Source organism: Talpa europaea, assembly GCF_964194135.1.
Source record: "Talpa europaea genome assembly, chromosome: 13".
Taxonomy (NCBI): domain Eukaryota; kingdom Metazoa; phylum Chordata; class Mammalia; order Eulipotyphla; family Talpidae; genus Talpa; species Talpa europaea.
The window spans coordinates 55594165-55609237 of NC_140080.1; positions in this window are offsets into that span (position 1 = coordinate 55594165).

Sequence of the window (15073 nt, forward strand, 5' to 3'; positions counted from 1 at the left end):
CATCCCAGAATGAAGAGTAAACCAATTCTTAATCATTCAAAACCAGAAGAAGGCAACACAAAAAGCACGATAAAGGAAAAACATTAGTAAATTGGGTCTTATTAAAATTAGAACTTGTGCTCCACAAAAAAAAAAAAAAAAACATTGTTATAAAATCAAAAGACAGGCACAGACTGGGAAGATATAGTTGCAAAACATGTATCTGATAAAAAGGCTTGTATCCAAGATAGACATAGAACTCTTAAAAGTCAACAACAAAAAAATCTGTGTGTTCAGGCAAAAAATCTGAAAAGATACTCTCCAAAAAGATATACAGATGGCAAACATATGAGGAGATGCTCCACAATATTTGTCACTAGGGAAATTGTTAATTAAAGCAACAATTGGTTATCAGGACATATTTATTAATACAGCAAAAAAAGGGGAAAATGTAAACTGGAAATATCAATTGTTACTAAGAACATGGAGCAATAGGAACTCATTCATAACTGGAGAACATGCATTTGGAAGACATTTAGCACTTTCATATAAAGCTAAGCAGATTCACATACATTCCAACAACCATGTTCCTTGATATTGAATCAATAGATTTTAGAACTATGTCTACATGAAAGCTTGCACATCAATTTTTATAGAAATACTTTTCATAATTGCCAAATATGGAAACAACAAGATCTCCTTTAATAGGTGATTTAATAAACTATGGTGTAAATAACACTATTAGGTACAACTCTTATGGATAATGGAATACCATTCAGCAATAAATAGAATGAACTATTAAGTCCCACAACAATATGGATGAACCTTAAAAGCATATTGCTAAGTAAAAGAAGCCATTCTGAAAAGGTCACATTTTGCATAATTCCATTTATCTGACATGCCAGAAAAGGTAGCATTATAGAGTTGGATCACACATCAATGATTGCCAGGGTTTTGGGGGGATGGAAGATACAGTGATTGAATAGGTGAAGCACAGGAGGTATTTTTAGGGTGCTGAAACTTCTGTATGGCATTATGTCATAGATACTTGTCAACATGCATTTGTCAAAACTCATATAATTTACAGTAAACAGAGCCAGTCTGAATGTACACAAATGAGAAAAAAATCACTTAGGAGGAAGGCAAAAATACCAGGATGTAATGCAAAATATGACAAGAGAACTGAATTACAAATGTATGAAATAACTTCACAGAGGGTTAAGTAATAAGCAGTGCTAAGCTAAATGACTTTCATGATTAGTAGAATCTTCAGAATGATAGCAAGATGAACTATACAGATACATTGTGCTCTAGTTGATAAAGTGGGTTCCAATGAAGAAATAGGTTACCAATTCCAAAACCATTATACACATATCCTGGAATTGAGAAAATAAGTAAGTGGGTAGAAGATTATGGAAACCAGGTTTCTCAGGGTGGTATTGGAAATTTATATATATATAAACAAGGTGTGGTCCTCATAAGATTCCCTGTTGTAACAGATAAGAGTTAGATGTATCAGTATTAACTTACGTTTTATTCAGTTACTAGTTACTATACATAATATTATAGTAATATTATAATAATATATAATATTATATAATATATAATATATTATAATTATATATAATGTAATTATATGATATATAATATATAATATTATATATAATAATATATATTATAATAATATTATAGTAATACATAATATTAGATGTGTGTATATGCACATGTTTCTTTGTTATGTCAGATGAGAGTGTCTTAAAAGAAAACAGTGTAGCAAAGAGCACACCTACTGTCCAGATCTTCATTTCTAACATCATTCTTGCATAAAAGGAACTGGAACTCCATGGAGAAATAGCTGATTCCAATCCTGGGGCAGGAAACATACAAGATTAACCTGGAGCATCTTTTAGTGTCAAAAAGTAAGGATGTGCTCCACTTATATGAACAACTAATCTTTGACAAAGGAGCATAGAATATGCAATGGAACACAGACAGTTTCTTCAATAAATGGTGCTGGGAAAACTGGACCTCCACATGCAAAAAAATGAAACTAGTCCACTACCTCTAACTGTGCACAAAAAATCAACTCAAAATGGATTAAAGAACTGGACATAAGACCTAAAACCATACATATTTTTATATAGAAGAAAATATAGGTAAAACACTACAAGACATACATCCCAAAAACATGTTTAAAGACTCATCACCCAAAGCAGTGATTGTGAAGGCAAAGATAAACACCCGGGATTACATCAAACTGAAAAGCTTCTGTACAGCCAAAGAGACATTAACCAAAACAGAGAGACACCACACTGATTGGGAAAAAATCTTTGCACTCCATTCAACTGATAAAGGGCTGATCACAAAGATACACAAAGAACTCACACATCTCAACAAAAACAAAATAAACAATCCAGTCAAGAAATGGGCAGAAGAACTCAAAAGACATTTCTCCAAAGAGGAAATGCAAATGGCCAACAGGCATATGAAAAAATGTTCAACATCCCTTATCATGAGGGAACTGCAAATCAAAAGTACACTGAGATACCACCTTACACCAGTAAGAATGGCACGTATCAAAAAAACAAGCAACAACAAATGTTGGCCAAGATGTGGTGAAAAAAGAACTCTCCTACATTGCTGGTGGGAGTACAAACTGGTCCAACCACTGTGGAAAGCTGTCTGGTGGTTCCTCAGTCTACTAAAAATGGAGCTACCATACAATCCAGCAATTTCACTACTAGGGATCTACCCAAAGGACACAAAAACAGTGATTCAAAAGAGCACCTGTACACCTATGTTTATTGCAGCACTATTTACAATAGGTAAAACCTGGAAACAACCCAAATGCCCAAAAATAGATGACTGGATCAAGAAGATGTGGTATGTGTACACAATGGAATATAATTCAGCAATCAAAAAAGATAAACTCATGCCATTCGCAGCAACGTGGATGGAGCTAGAAGGAATTATGCTCAGTGAAATAAGCCAGAAGGAAAAAGAAAAATATCGAATGGTTTCACTTATAGCATTCCTGCTATAGGGGAAACAAATAAGACATCAGCGCAAATAATAATAATAGTACAAACCACAACAAAGCAAAAACAGACAATTATAAACCAGAGACATACTGCAGGGGAGGAGGAGGTAGGAGGAGCATAGGGAGGGAGGGAGGAGCACAGGGGACTGTGATGATGGGGCATGGGTGCCTTGGGGAAGGAAATTCTATGGGGACTCAATCTGAGGGGGTGGGGGAAGCAAATATTGCCTAAAAAATGTAAAAAAATGATAAATGTTAAAATAAAAAAATAATTTAAAAAAAGTAAGGATGTGCTCAAAAAAAAAAAAAGAAACAAAACCACATTCTAAATTCGTAGAGGCAATGTCAAAGGGACACAGGAGTTATTCAGAACAATTTGCATAACAAAATGAAAGTGTTATATCATTGAAAACCCAAAGAAGTGTGTGCTTGTACATAGGCTTGAGCTGTAGTAGTGTTGTAATAAATTATTTCATGGTGTTAAAAAAGAAGGCAAAAGTATAAAATGACTACCCGTGAATCCATGCTTACATGAATGATTGCATACACACCGCCCCTCACTGGAGTGGATAGACAAATATCCTCAATAGGAAAATTTCAACTTTATGTAGGTGTGCTGCTCTCAAGGCGATGAAATGTAACTCCCACTCATTAAGTCTGGCCTGAATATAATGAGTTCCTTCAAGAGACTACATACAATATAGAAAGGAGCACAGGGGGCAAATTTATAGTAGAGAAAAACTGACAAGCATTATATAGGACACATAATCAAGGATGACATCTATGATGACAAGTTTTTTATACCCTTGACGAGATGTGATGAGAATTTGTATCTGTGATCCTCCAATTCTAATCATGAGAAAATCTCCAGACAAATTACAATAGAGGAACATCCTATAATTTGAATGACTAATACTCCTCAAAATTTTCAAAATCACCAAAAACAAGGAAAAAAAGTCTGACAAACTATCACTGTCAAGGACCAACAGAAGCCTAAAGAGACATGAAAACTAAAAGCAATGTCATATCCTGAAAAATATACTGCAATGAAATTAAATAAAGACTAAGGAAATGCAGGGCCTCCCCGGTGGCACAGACATTTGAGCGCTGTGCTATAAAGCTGCCCGCAGCCTGCAGGGCTGGTTTGATCCCAGCTGGCAGGCGAGGGTCCCATATGGCACTGCAGACCTCTCCTGTCGCACGCCCGCTGCTCCCCTCAGCAGTGTATTTCATCAGTCTGCCTTTTCTGTTCCCCGCTTTGTCTCTGGTGAATCCTCTCACCCTCCCATGCATCTGGCCTGTACCCAGTTTTTGTATAAAATAAATAAATAAATCTTTAAAAAAGACTAAGGAAATGCAAATAAAATATGAAGTTTAGTTTTATATATATACTAATATATATAAATATATAAATATAATATATTTATATATATTAGTATATCAAAATAGATTCATAAGTTGAGACAAATGTACCATACTATATATACACTGTTAATAATAGGAAAATCACAGTTGGATTTTCTGGGTCATATGTGACTCTATGTTTAACTTTTTGAAGAACTGCCAAACTGTTTTCCAAATTGATTGTACCATTTACATTCCTTACAGCCATGTAAAATGGTCCCAATTTCTCTACATCCTTGCCAACACTAATTATTGCTTGTCTTTTCAATTAAAGCCATCCAGTAGATGTGAAATCATATCTAATTGTGTTTTTTAAGACTTATTTATTTACAAGAACTGGGGTGTAGGTCAGAGGTGTGGGGGTGATAGGATTCACCAGAGACAGAGTGGGGAGCAGAATCTACTGGTGATTCTACCAGTGAATCTATAGACAAATCTTCTGAAATACATTACTGAGGGGAGAAGTGGGTGATTGAACTCATGTTGCAGTGGCTGGCTGTGTTTTTAATACCTATGCCATCAGGGAGACCCAGTAGATATCTCACTGTCATTTTGATTTTCATTTCCCTAATAATTAATGATGTACTTATTGGTCATTTGTATGCCTCCTTTGGAGAAATGTTTATTCAAATCTTTTGCCCACAATAATTTATTGTTGAGTTATAAAAGTTCTTTAGGTGTTTATCAGATATATTATTTGCAAATATTTTTCACATTCTGGACTGTGTTCTTTGGAGCTTGTATGTAATTTTTTTTTAATTTATTTTTTAATTTATTTTTTTCTCTGATCATTTTGCTTTTGAAGTCCCATCTAAGGTAAAAATGCCTAATTCAAGTTCAGAAGGAGTAACATCCACACCTATGTTCCTGCTAACAGTTTTATAGTTTTAGCTGGATGTACAGCTTCTTAATTTCATTTTGTGTTAATTTTGTAGGTGGTATATAGGGGAATTTATACTGACATTTTCTATTTACTTGACATTATATCAGTCTTCTCTGATTCATTCTTTACTCTCTTCTGCTAGATTGTGATCTCCTCAAATTCTGCATAGTAAATGGTAGGAATCAACTATAAAAAATGGCTTTTTTAAAAAATTGAATTCAATAGGGCCTCCCAGGTGGTGCAAGGGGTTAAGTCTCAGCACCGTGAAGCCCTAGGCAGCCACTGCAGCACAAGTGCCATCCCCAGCCAGGGAGATACCCACATGGCGCAGCAGACCTCTCCTGACTTGTCCGCTGCTCCCCTCAACAGTGTATTTCAGTAGATCCGCCTGTTCTGCTCCCCACTCTATCTTTAGTGAATCCTCTCATCACCCTCCTCCCCCGAACCCTCTAGCCTGCACCCCAGCTTTGTATGCATAAATGAATAAAAATCTTTTTTAAAAATTTGAATTCAATAGATAACCAGTATGGGCTAAATTAGAGGAAAGAGAAAATCACCACATGTGGGCAGAACAAGGAGTAGCAGGTAAGTGTTTCTGGTCAAGCAGTACTTTCAATGACAGGCTGGTATAGGAGGGGCAGACATTATAAAAAGAATTGGAACTGAACATCTGTGAAAAAGAATTGAAGCAGAAATGTATTAAAATTTTTTGAGAAAATGGAGCATATTACACTTAAGTATTGTGAAGCATATCGGATTTGTGATTAAAATTCTATTTTTGTTTTGAATGCTTGCTCTGATGAAGCATAGGAAGCTGTGAACGGATTAAAAAGTACAGATTATCACTATATGTGCTTTTAAATTAATAAAGACTCTTTATGAAATCAAAAATAGCCAATAAAGTTTTTTGCAGTGCAAAATAAATCATGAACCAATCCTAGGAAACAGCACTTACTTTAATGGTTCCATCAATTACATATGGTAATCCTAACACATTTTGGCAATCCTAACTTAAATAAATTTAGATAAATACTCCCAAGTAGGCACTGCATGCCCCAGGGGGTTACACAACAAAGGGGGGGGGAATGCATACCTAAATTAAGGAATTTAAGACATTGGGATAATTTCAGTTTCTAAAATAATTATAAACAACAATATATTTATGTGTAATAACTGACTAAGAAACACCTGTGCTTCTGTTGGTAGTAATAGTTTACAGGTTCACTAAGCGGAGAGGAAGGAATAGCATCTCTATCAATTTACATTTCTTCATGTTAATAAAGAAAAATTGAATGTTTGTTCTGCCATAAGAATTTGTCACTGTCAAAGAAATAAATGGCTTCTTTTAAGTGAAAGTTTTATTTAATAGCATTTATGGAATGCAAACTAAAGGCCACATATACTTCTACCATCTTATACTATGGCTGTAAGCTGTAAAGCTAGGAGTCTAGATGACAGCTTAATTTAAAAGACTAGGTTTTTTAGGTTTTTATTGACATGCATCTTGGGGAAAATTTGTATGTAGAGTCTGACTTAGCTATAAAACCTTAGCCCAAAGCACAGATTTTCAAAGGCACAGAGTCACAGATATTATTGAATGTAAAGGAACAAGTAAAAATGAAGAAACTTCCTCCCATAAATGAAACCATCCAGTATTTTTCTTTTTCCTTCTGACTTATTTCACTGAGCATAATTCCTTCTAGTTCCATCCACATTACTGCGAATAAATGAGTTTATCATTTTTGATTGCTGAATAGTATTCCATTGTGTATACATACCATATCTTCTTGATCCAGTCATCTATTTTTAGACATTTGGGTTGTTTCCAGGTTTTACCTATTAAATAGTGCTGCAATAAGCATAGGGTGCAGGTGTTCTCTTTGAATCAAATTTCTGTGTCCTTTGGGTAGATCCCTAGGAGTGGAATTCCTGAGTCCGGGGAACCAAATAAGACATCAGTGTAAAAAAATAATAACAATACAAAACGCAAAAAAAAACCAAAAACAGACAATTATAAATCAGAGACATCCTGCAGGGGAGGTGCAGGGAGAGGGATCAGAGGGAGGGAGAGAAGAGCACAGGGGACTGTGATGATGGTGCACAGGTGAATTGATAAAGGAAATTCTATGGGGACTACACCTGAGGAGGGGGTGGGGAAGCAAATATTGTTTTAAAATGAACAATGACATAAAAAATAAAATAAAATAAATGCTTGGTCTACCAAAAAAAAAATGAAGAAAACTTGCCAGCACTTACATATTTAACTAGGAATGGCAGCATCATTTGGATTCTTTTGGCTCCTTTGCAGAGCAGCCCCATTAGGAGACAACTATGCTGAAGGAGATGGAAGTGAGGATGAACCTGTATGTCCAGCTGTCTCCCCAACTGCCCATGTAAGCCTCCACCACCACCATCCCACTTTGTCCCTGCTGTTCAGGAATCGTCTCTCACTTTTACAGTCTTAGTTAATGACAGCATCTGTCACTGGACACAGAAACCAGAAACTTAGAACTTATCACAGAGTGTTCTTGTGCTTTAATTCCCAATGTAATAAATCTGCATATAATTTAGATGAGCTATTTAATAATCTTATTATCCACCCTCTTTTTTTTCCTAGCTCCAATATAGCAATCCTTATCATCCCAATTTGTATCAGAATTATGGTTTCCTAACATAGTTAGCCTGCAGGCTTGATATTCTTAAAAGTATCTATTTGCCAGAGTTATGTTGTAAAATTCCAAACCATTTTACTATCTTCTGGTTTTAAATGCAACATAATCTTTCAATGACTACAAAGTCTTACTATCTGGTCCTGTAGTGAACATTTAAGACCAAACTTAAACAGGCTCCTTTTTCTCCAATCATGTCTCTGACTCCTTCCTTATACTCCAACAATATCAACCAAGTAGCCTTTTCCTGTGCTTATTAGATTTTTTCTAAAGATTTATTTATTTATGCATACAAGAACTGGGGTACAGGCCAGAGGTGTGGAGGGGTGAGAGGATTCACCAGAGGCAGAGTGGGGAACAGAGCAGGCAGATTGACTGAAATACACTGCTGAGGGGAGCAGCGGGCAAATTGGGAGAGGTCTGCTACCATGTGGGTTGCTTCCGGGCTGGGGATTGAACTCATGCCACAATGGCTGTGGGTAGCTCATAGGTTGTGTCTTAAACCCTTGTGCCACAAGGGAGGCACCGCTGTGCTTATTAGATTTTACACGTTGAGGGTTTCCATCTGCTAGGACTTCTCTTGTTCTTCATATCTACTTTGCTTAAATGTTGTTTACCTTGTAATTCTTAAACTATAATTCTTCAAGGTATCCTTCCTTGGGGCTGCACCCTGATTTGCAACAAGACAAATATTGACTTTCTCCCTTATCTTACTTGTCTGCTTTTTATATACTTTTGATATATTGTGCATTCTAGATTCTTTTTTCATGAGTGCTGCTTTCTGTTACAGCATGAAGAGATATATTTAATCTTAGTACTCATAAGATTTAAAAATCTCATTTACATATTAATTTCTCAATATATGTTTCTGTAATTGATATTTGTCTTATTGCCTAAAAGAGAGTAAGATAAAGAGATTTCCAATCATGGATTGGAAAAATTAACATTATCAAAATGGCCATCCTACCAAAAGCAATTTACAGATTCAATGCTATTCCAATAAAAATTTCAATGAAATTCTTCAAAGAAATAGATTAATTATTGATGAAATTCATATGGAATCACCAAAAACCCAAAATAGCTTTTCTGGAAAAAAAGAAGGGAATGGAGGCATCACACTCCCAGACTTCAAACTGTACTACAAAACCTTAATCAACAAAACTGCATGGTATTGGAACCAGAACAGACACACAGATCAATGGAATCGATTAGAAAATCCAGAAATAAAACCACAGATTTATGGTCAACTAATATTTGACAAAGGAGCAAAAAATATGCACTGGAGCAAAGAAAGTTTGTTCAATAAATGGTACTGGGAAAACTGTGTCGCTACATGCAAAAGAATGAAGCTTGACCACTACCTCACACCATGCACAAAAACCAACTCAAAATGGATTAAAGAACTAAACATAAGACCTGAAACCATAAAATACATAGAAGGAAATATAGGTAAAACACTACATGATATGCACATCAAAGACATCTTTACAGACCCAAAGCAGTGATAGTGAAGGCAAAGATAAATAGCTGGGACTACATCAAATTAAAGAGCTTCTGCACAGCAAAAGAGACAATAACCAAAACAAAGAGAAACTCCACTGACTGGGAGAACATTTTTGCACACAACACTAATGATAAAGGACTGATCACAAAAATCTGCAAAGAGCTGATGAGACTCAACAACAACAAAGAAAATAATCCAGTCAAAAAATGGGCAGAAGAGCTAAAAAGAAACTTCTCTGAAGAGGAAATGCAAATGGCCAAATATGAAAAAATATTCAACATCACTTCTAATCAGGGAAATGCAAATCAAAACTACAATGAGACACCATCTCACACCAATGACAATGGCACATATTAAAAAATACTTGCAACAACAAATGTTGGTGAGGTTGTGGAGAAAAAGGAACTCTCCTGCACTCCTGGTGGGAGTGCAAACTGGTCCAACCACTATGGTGAGCTGTGTGGAGATTTCTTGACCTACTAAACATAGAGCTTCCATATGATCCAGCAATTCCACTCCTAGCTATTTACCCAAAGGACAGAGAAACAGTAATTCCAAAGAGCACCTGCACGCCTATGTTTATAGCAGCACTATTTACAATAGCTAAGCTATGGAAACAACCCAAATGCCCAAAAATAGATGACTGGAACAAGAAGATGTGGTACAAATACACCATGGAATATTACTCAGCAATCAAAAAAAGATCAACACATGCAGTTTGCAGCAACATGGATGGAGCTAGAAGGGATCATGCTCAGCGAAATAAGTCAGAAAAAAAAGAAAAATACTGGGTGGTCTCACTCATAGCAGGAATTTAGAAAACCTAAATAAGAGACCAGGAAAAAGACTAATCAATACAAAGTAAAAATCAAAATCAACAAGCAACTGTAAACCAGAGACACACTACAGGGGGCTGGGGAGGGAGGGACAGGGAAAGGAAGGACTAAAGTCAAAATAAGGGGGGGGGTGCAACTGTATGGGGAATATAACCAAAATGAAAATGCATACATTGTACAAAGATGAAAAAAGATGTGAGAATTATATAAAATAAAATATTTAAATAAAAAAGATAAAGAGATTTCATGCATAATATAAATGCAGATTTAATCTGCATTACAGGCAGATGAACGGCAAGTTAAAAAAGGGTACAGTGTGTCCTAGGGATGGTGGTAACTTTTGTGTAAATAGAGCATATGGACAAATATATTGGACATCAGTGGTCTATGTTGGGGTCCATTTGGAAATATTTTATGTGAAAAATGTAATGTTAAAGCAACATTATAAGCCACAATGTAATGTAGAAAAGGAGAAGTGGACCTTAGCAGTGGCAGATTGGAGTTTCATAAATATTCCTGAGGACTAGAATCATGACCCTATTGTATATATCAATTGAAGGAAGGAGAAGAATGGATAATGACATTATCTGAGATAAAGAGAGAATGCAAGAAGTTGTCCAAACTAGAAGACTTACTATTTCTAGACAGGGGATTTTAGAGATTTGAAGAATACACAACATGGCTCTTGTCTGCGTACACATGGAGGTTGAGTGTATTGGCTCTTAACTGTCATTGGGATCATTTGATCTTAAATGGGACAACTGCCACACACGAGTAGATAAATTCCCTGTGTAACAGAAGGAATCCTCAAGAGGAGTAGCATGTTGCCACTTCTGTCATTAATATCTTCCTATTTTACCTTCTTAAAAAGAAACTCAAAATAAATATTCCCTGTACAATTCCTAGTCCCTCCTCTCCTCCCTCCCCGCACCACCCCACCCCCATTAGTGTGTCTCTGGTTTATAGTTGCTTGTTGATTTTGATTTTTTTTCTTTATTATAATTTGTCTTTTTCATGGTCCCTTATTTAGGTTTTCTAAATTCCTGCTATGAGTGAGACCATCCGATATTTTTCTTTCTGGCTTATTTCGCTGAGCATGATCCCTTCCAGCTCCGTCCATGTTGCTGCAAATTGCGTGAGTTTATAACCAAAATGAAAATGCATACATTGTGCAAAAGTGAAAAATGTTGTAAGAATTATATAAAATAAAATAAAATATAAAAAAATTTTAAAAATACTCAAAATAAATTATCTCAGAGGTAGCCAAAGCCCCATATTCCCTCTCTTGTTTAACCTTCGGGGTATCTAAAAAACAGTGAGACAAACAATTATGAACCAGAGACACACTATGGGGGGGCAGGGAAAGGAGGGATTGGGGTCAAAATAAGGGGGTTGCAATTGTATGGGGAATATAAAAATAAAATTAAAAAAATAAATAAAAAACAGTGAGCACTTGAGTGCTGGGCCAAGGTTTCTGCTTAATAAGAAAAATAATGGAATTGACATGCTCTTGTGATGAATCTGGGAATCACTTGGAATAGACTTGTTGTTACTAAATAGCTATCCAAAGGGTTTAAACATCAGACAGAATCGTGAAAATTCAAATACCAAGCAAATCCTTTTGTTTTTGTTAAAGGCCAATTTGAATAACACATTATGAACAAGGTTACAACTGTTTTTTTTTTTTTCCATAATACTGCCTGTCCAGAAAGTGTACTCATTGAGATCATTTTAAAAAGTATTATGAAAAAAATCATTAAAAAAGATTATTTAAAAAAGATCATTAAAAGAAGTCTTATTTATGTTTTTTGTTTAAGTTTTGACTCAATTCACAGTGCCCCAAGACAAAGAGAAATATGTTTGGGTCATTATAAAAGAGCAGATGTCAAGTCAAGACAAGGAATAAAAACCATTAGCATGTGGTATATTTATATCTTAAAAAAGATCTCTTGATCTTAGAGAAATATGATAGGTCTTGAGTATACCTTTGTGTTTTATACACAACACATTTTATCTTTCCATAAGCTTTTATTGACAACTGCATTGGAATCCAGTTCCTGCATCATTCTACTTGTCCTATACTTGACATATAACAGTTTCTAATCAAACAATTTAAAATATAATTAGCAGATTAAATTTTAACCCTTCAGTGATTGATTGGGATAAGCCATGAACAATAGAACACTCAGTTCCCCAGATTGGAGAGAATAATGTCTGCTTATAAAGCTATGTGTTACATTAAATTTTAAGGCAGGTGTGCCTACTTTTGGTTCATACTGAGATTATATTAAGCTTGCATTTTTTCACAAAAATTGTCATTAAGTTTTCCCCATCTGTTTGATCAACCAATCTTTTAACTGTTTATAAAAAAAAATGTTCTAAGAAGAGACCATATCATTTACCTATTAATTTTCATGTTGTTTTAGCTGATTGCCTGAACATGCCGTAATCTTTATGAATAGTTATTTGGTCCTCTAATGTAGTGTCTTTTATGGAAGCATTGTAACATTGGCAGATTTAATCAGCTTGGCTTCTTTACTCAATCCAGTGAAAAATTTTTTTAAAAGAACAAGGGAGATTATCACTGCTATTGATTTTTCTGTTGTCATCATCAGTGACTGACATTTTGCTTTAGGCAACATCCGTGTGATAAAATTGTTCAAATAAAGACGATTTTGAATAATTGAGCTATAATAGAACCTCAATATTTAATCTTTTCACAAGATATGAGTGATGTATTTACATAGTTACTGAAAATCAAGATATCTTCCTAGTATTTGTAAGCCTCTCATGGTCTAATTAATAATTTTCTCTTGTTCCAAATTGGTACTGGAGAAATTATGCATATATATGTTTATTTTTATAACTAGTTTTTTTGGTTAAGGGATTCATTAAATCGTCTTTTCTATAGTCCTCTGTAGGACTTTTCTGGGGATTCATGTAAAGTTGGTAATATTTATTATCAGATTTTGATAATAAAATCCCATTTTGAAAAAATATCATGGTGAAATTGGTATTGCTGGGGTCTCCCGGTGGTGCAGTGGATTGAGCGCAGCGCTATGGAGCTCTCCGTAGCCTCTGCAGGGCAGGTTTGATTCCCAGTTGGCCAGGGCGACTCCCACATGGCGTGGCAAACCTCTCCATTTGCGCTCACTGCTCCCATCAGTAGTGTATTTCGGTCGTCTGCCTGTTCTGCTGCCTGCTCTGTCTCTGGTGAATCCTCTCACCCTCCCGCACCTCAGGCCTGTACCCCAGCTCTTGTATAAATAAATAATATCTTTAAAATAAAATAAAATAAAAAATAAAAAATTGGGCTTTTAAAAAAAAGAAATTGGTATTGCTAAAATTGTCCAACACTTCTGTCCATTTGTGGGCTTTCTAAAGAGTGATAAATGGCAATATTTCTTCGATTATGTCTGCAAGTTCATGTAGTATGATACTTTAACATACTTTATGCTGTCTTACTATAGCTTACCTCCATCGTATTCCAAATCTCTTTTGCAAAGTTTTTTAAATTTTTCTATATTGCAGAATTTTTTTACTAAAAACATACCAGTAACAACAAAAAGGACACTAAAAATAAGTTAAGTAGTTCAGTAGCACTATGCCATCTGCCTAAATGATTGCATTAAAGTCATCTTTGGTCATATTCCAATTTTGTTTTATAAAGTCCTATTTTTTCCCTTACATTACAATCATGAGAAATGGAATGGACCATGTTTTCCTAAACATCCTTCATATTTTTCTTTTCAACTTATGAAATCGTTATTTTCAAATTCTGACCTTCCCAGAAGCACCCTTTGAAACTCATTTCATTTCCTTAGAAATATTGTGCTTGGGCCTCCCCGGTGGCACAGCGGTTGAGCATTGGGTTGTGAAGCTGCCCGCAGCCTCTGCAGCACCGGTTCAATCCCCGGCTGCTCCCCGGCCACTGGAGGAGGGTCCCACACGGCGCGCAGACCTCTCCTGTCGCCCGCTGCTCCTCTCAGCAGTGTACTTCGGTCCTTCTGCCTGCTCTGCTCCCCACTCTGGCTCTGGTGAATTCTCTCACCCTCCTGCGCTTCTGACTGTACCCAGTGCTTGTTTAAATAAATAAATAAATAAATAAATAAACAAACAAACAAATAAATAAATCTTAAAAAAAAAAAGAAAAGAAAGGAAAAACCCATTAAAAAAAGAAAAGAAATATTGTGCTTTGGGTCAAATCAGAATAATTTGTGATTGTACTAATTTTAGAATGTTTCATCTTTGTTGGATGTTATTCCATTTAAGAGTTTCTCACTATTAGGTTATATTATTTTGGAAGTGAGCAAGACATGTTTTAATAATACCCAATATCGTTCCAATCATAATTTGTTCCTATGCTTTTTTTTAAAAAGATTTATTTATTTATGCATATAAGAGGTGGGATGTAGGCCAGAGTCGCAGGGTGTGAGAGGATTCACCAGAGACAGAGTGGGGAACAGAAAAGGCAAATTAACTGAAATACACTGCTGAGGGGAACAGCAAGTGAGTCAGGAGAGGTCTGCTGTGCCATGTGGGTAGCTCCCTAGCCGGGGATTGAACTTGTGCTGCAGTGGCTGCGGACAGCTTCATAGTGCTGAGTCTTAATCCCTTGCGCCACCAGGGAGGTCCCAAGTTCTTATGTCATTTTCACTTGAAACAATTTTTTTTGTTATCTTTATTTTTACCAAAGTAACACATGCACATGATAGACAGTAAATAATATTACATAGTTTATAATATTTCATCTCATTT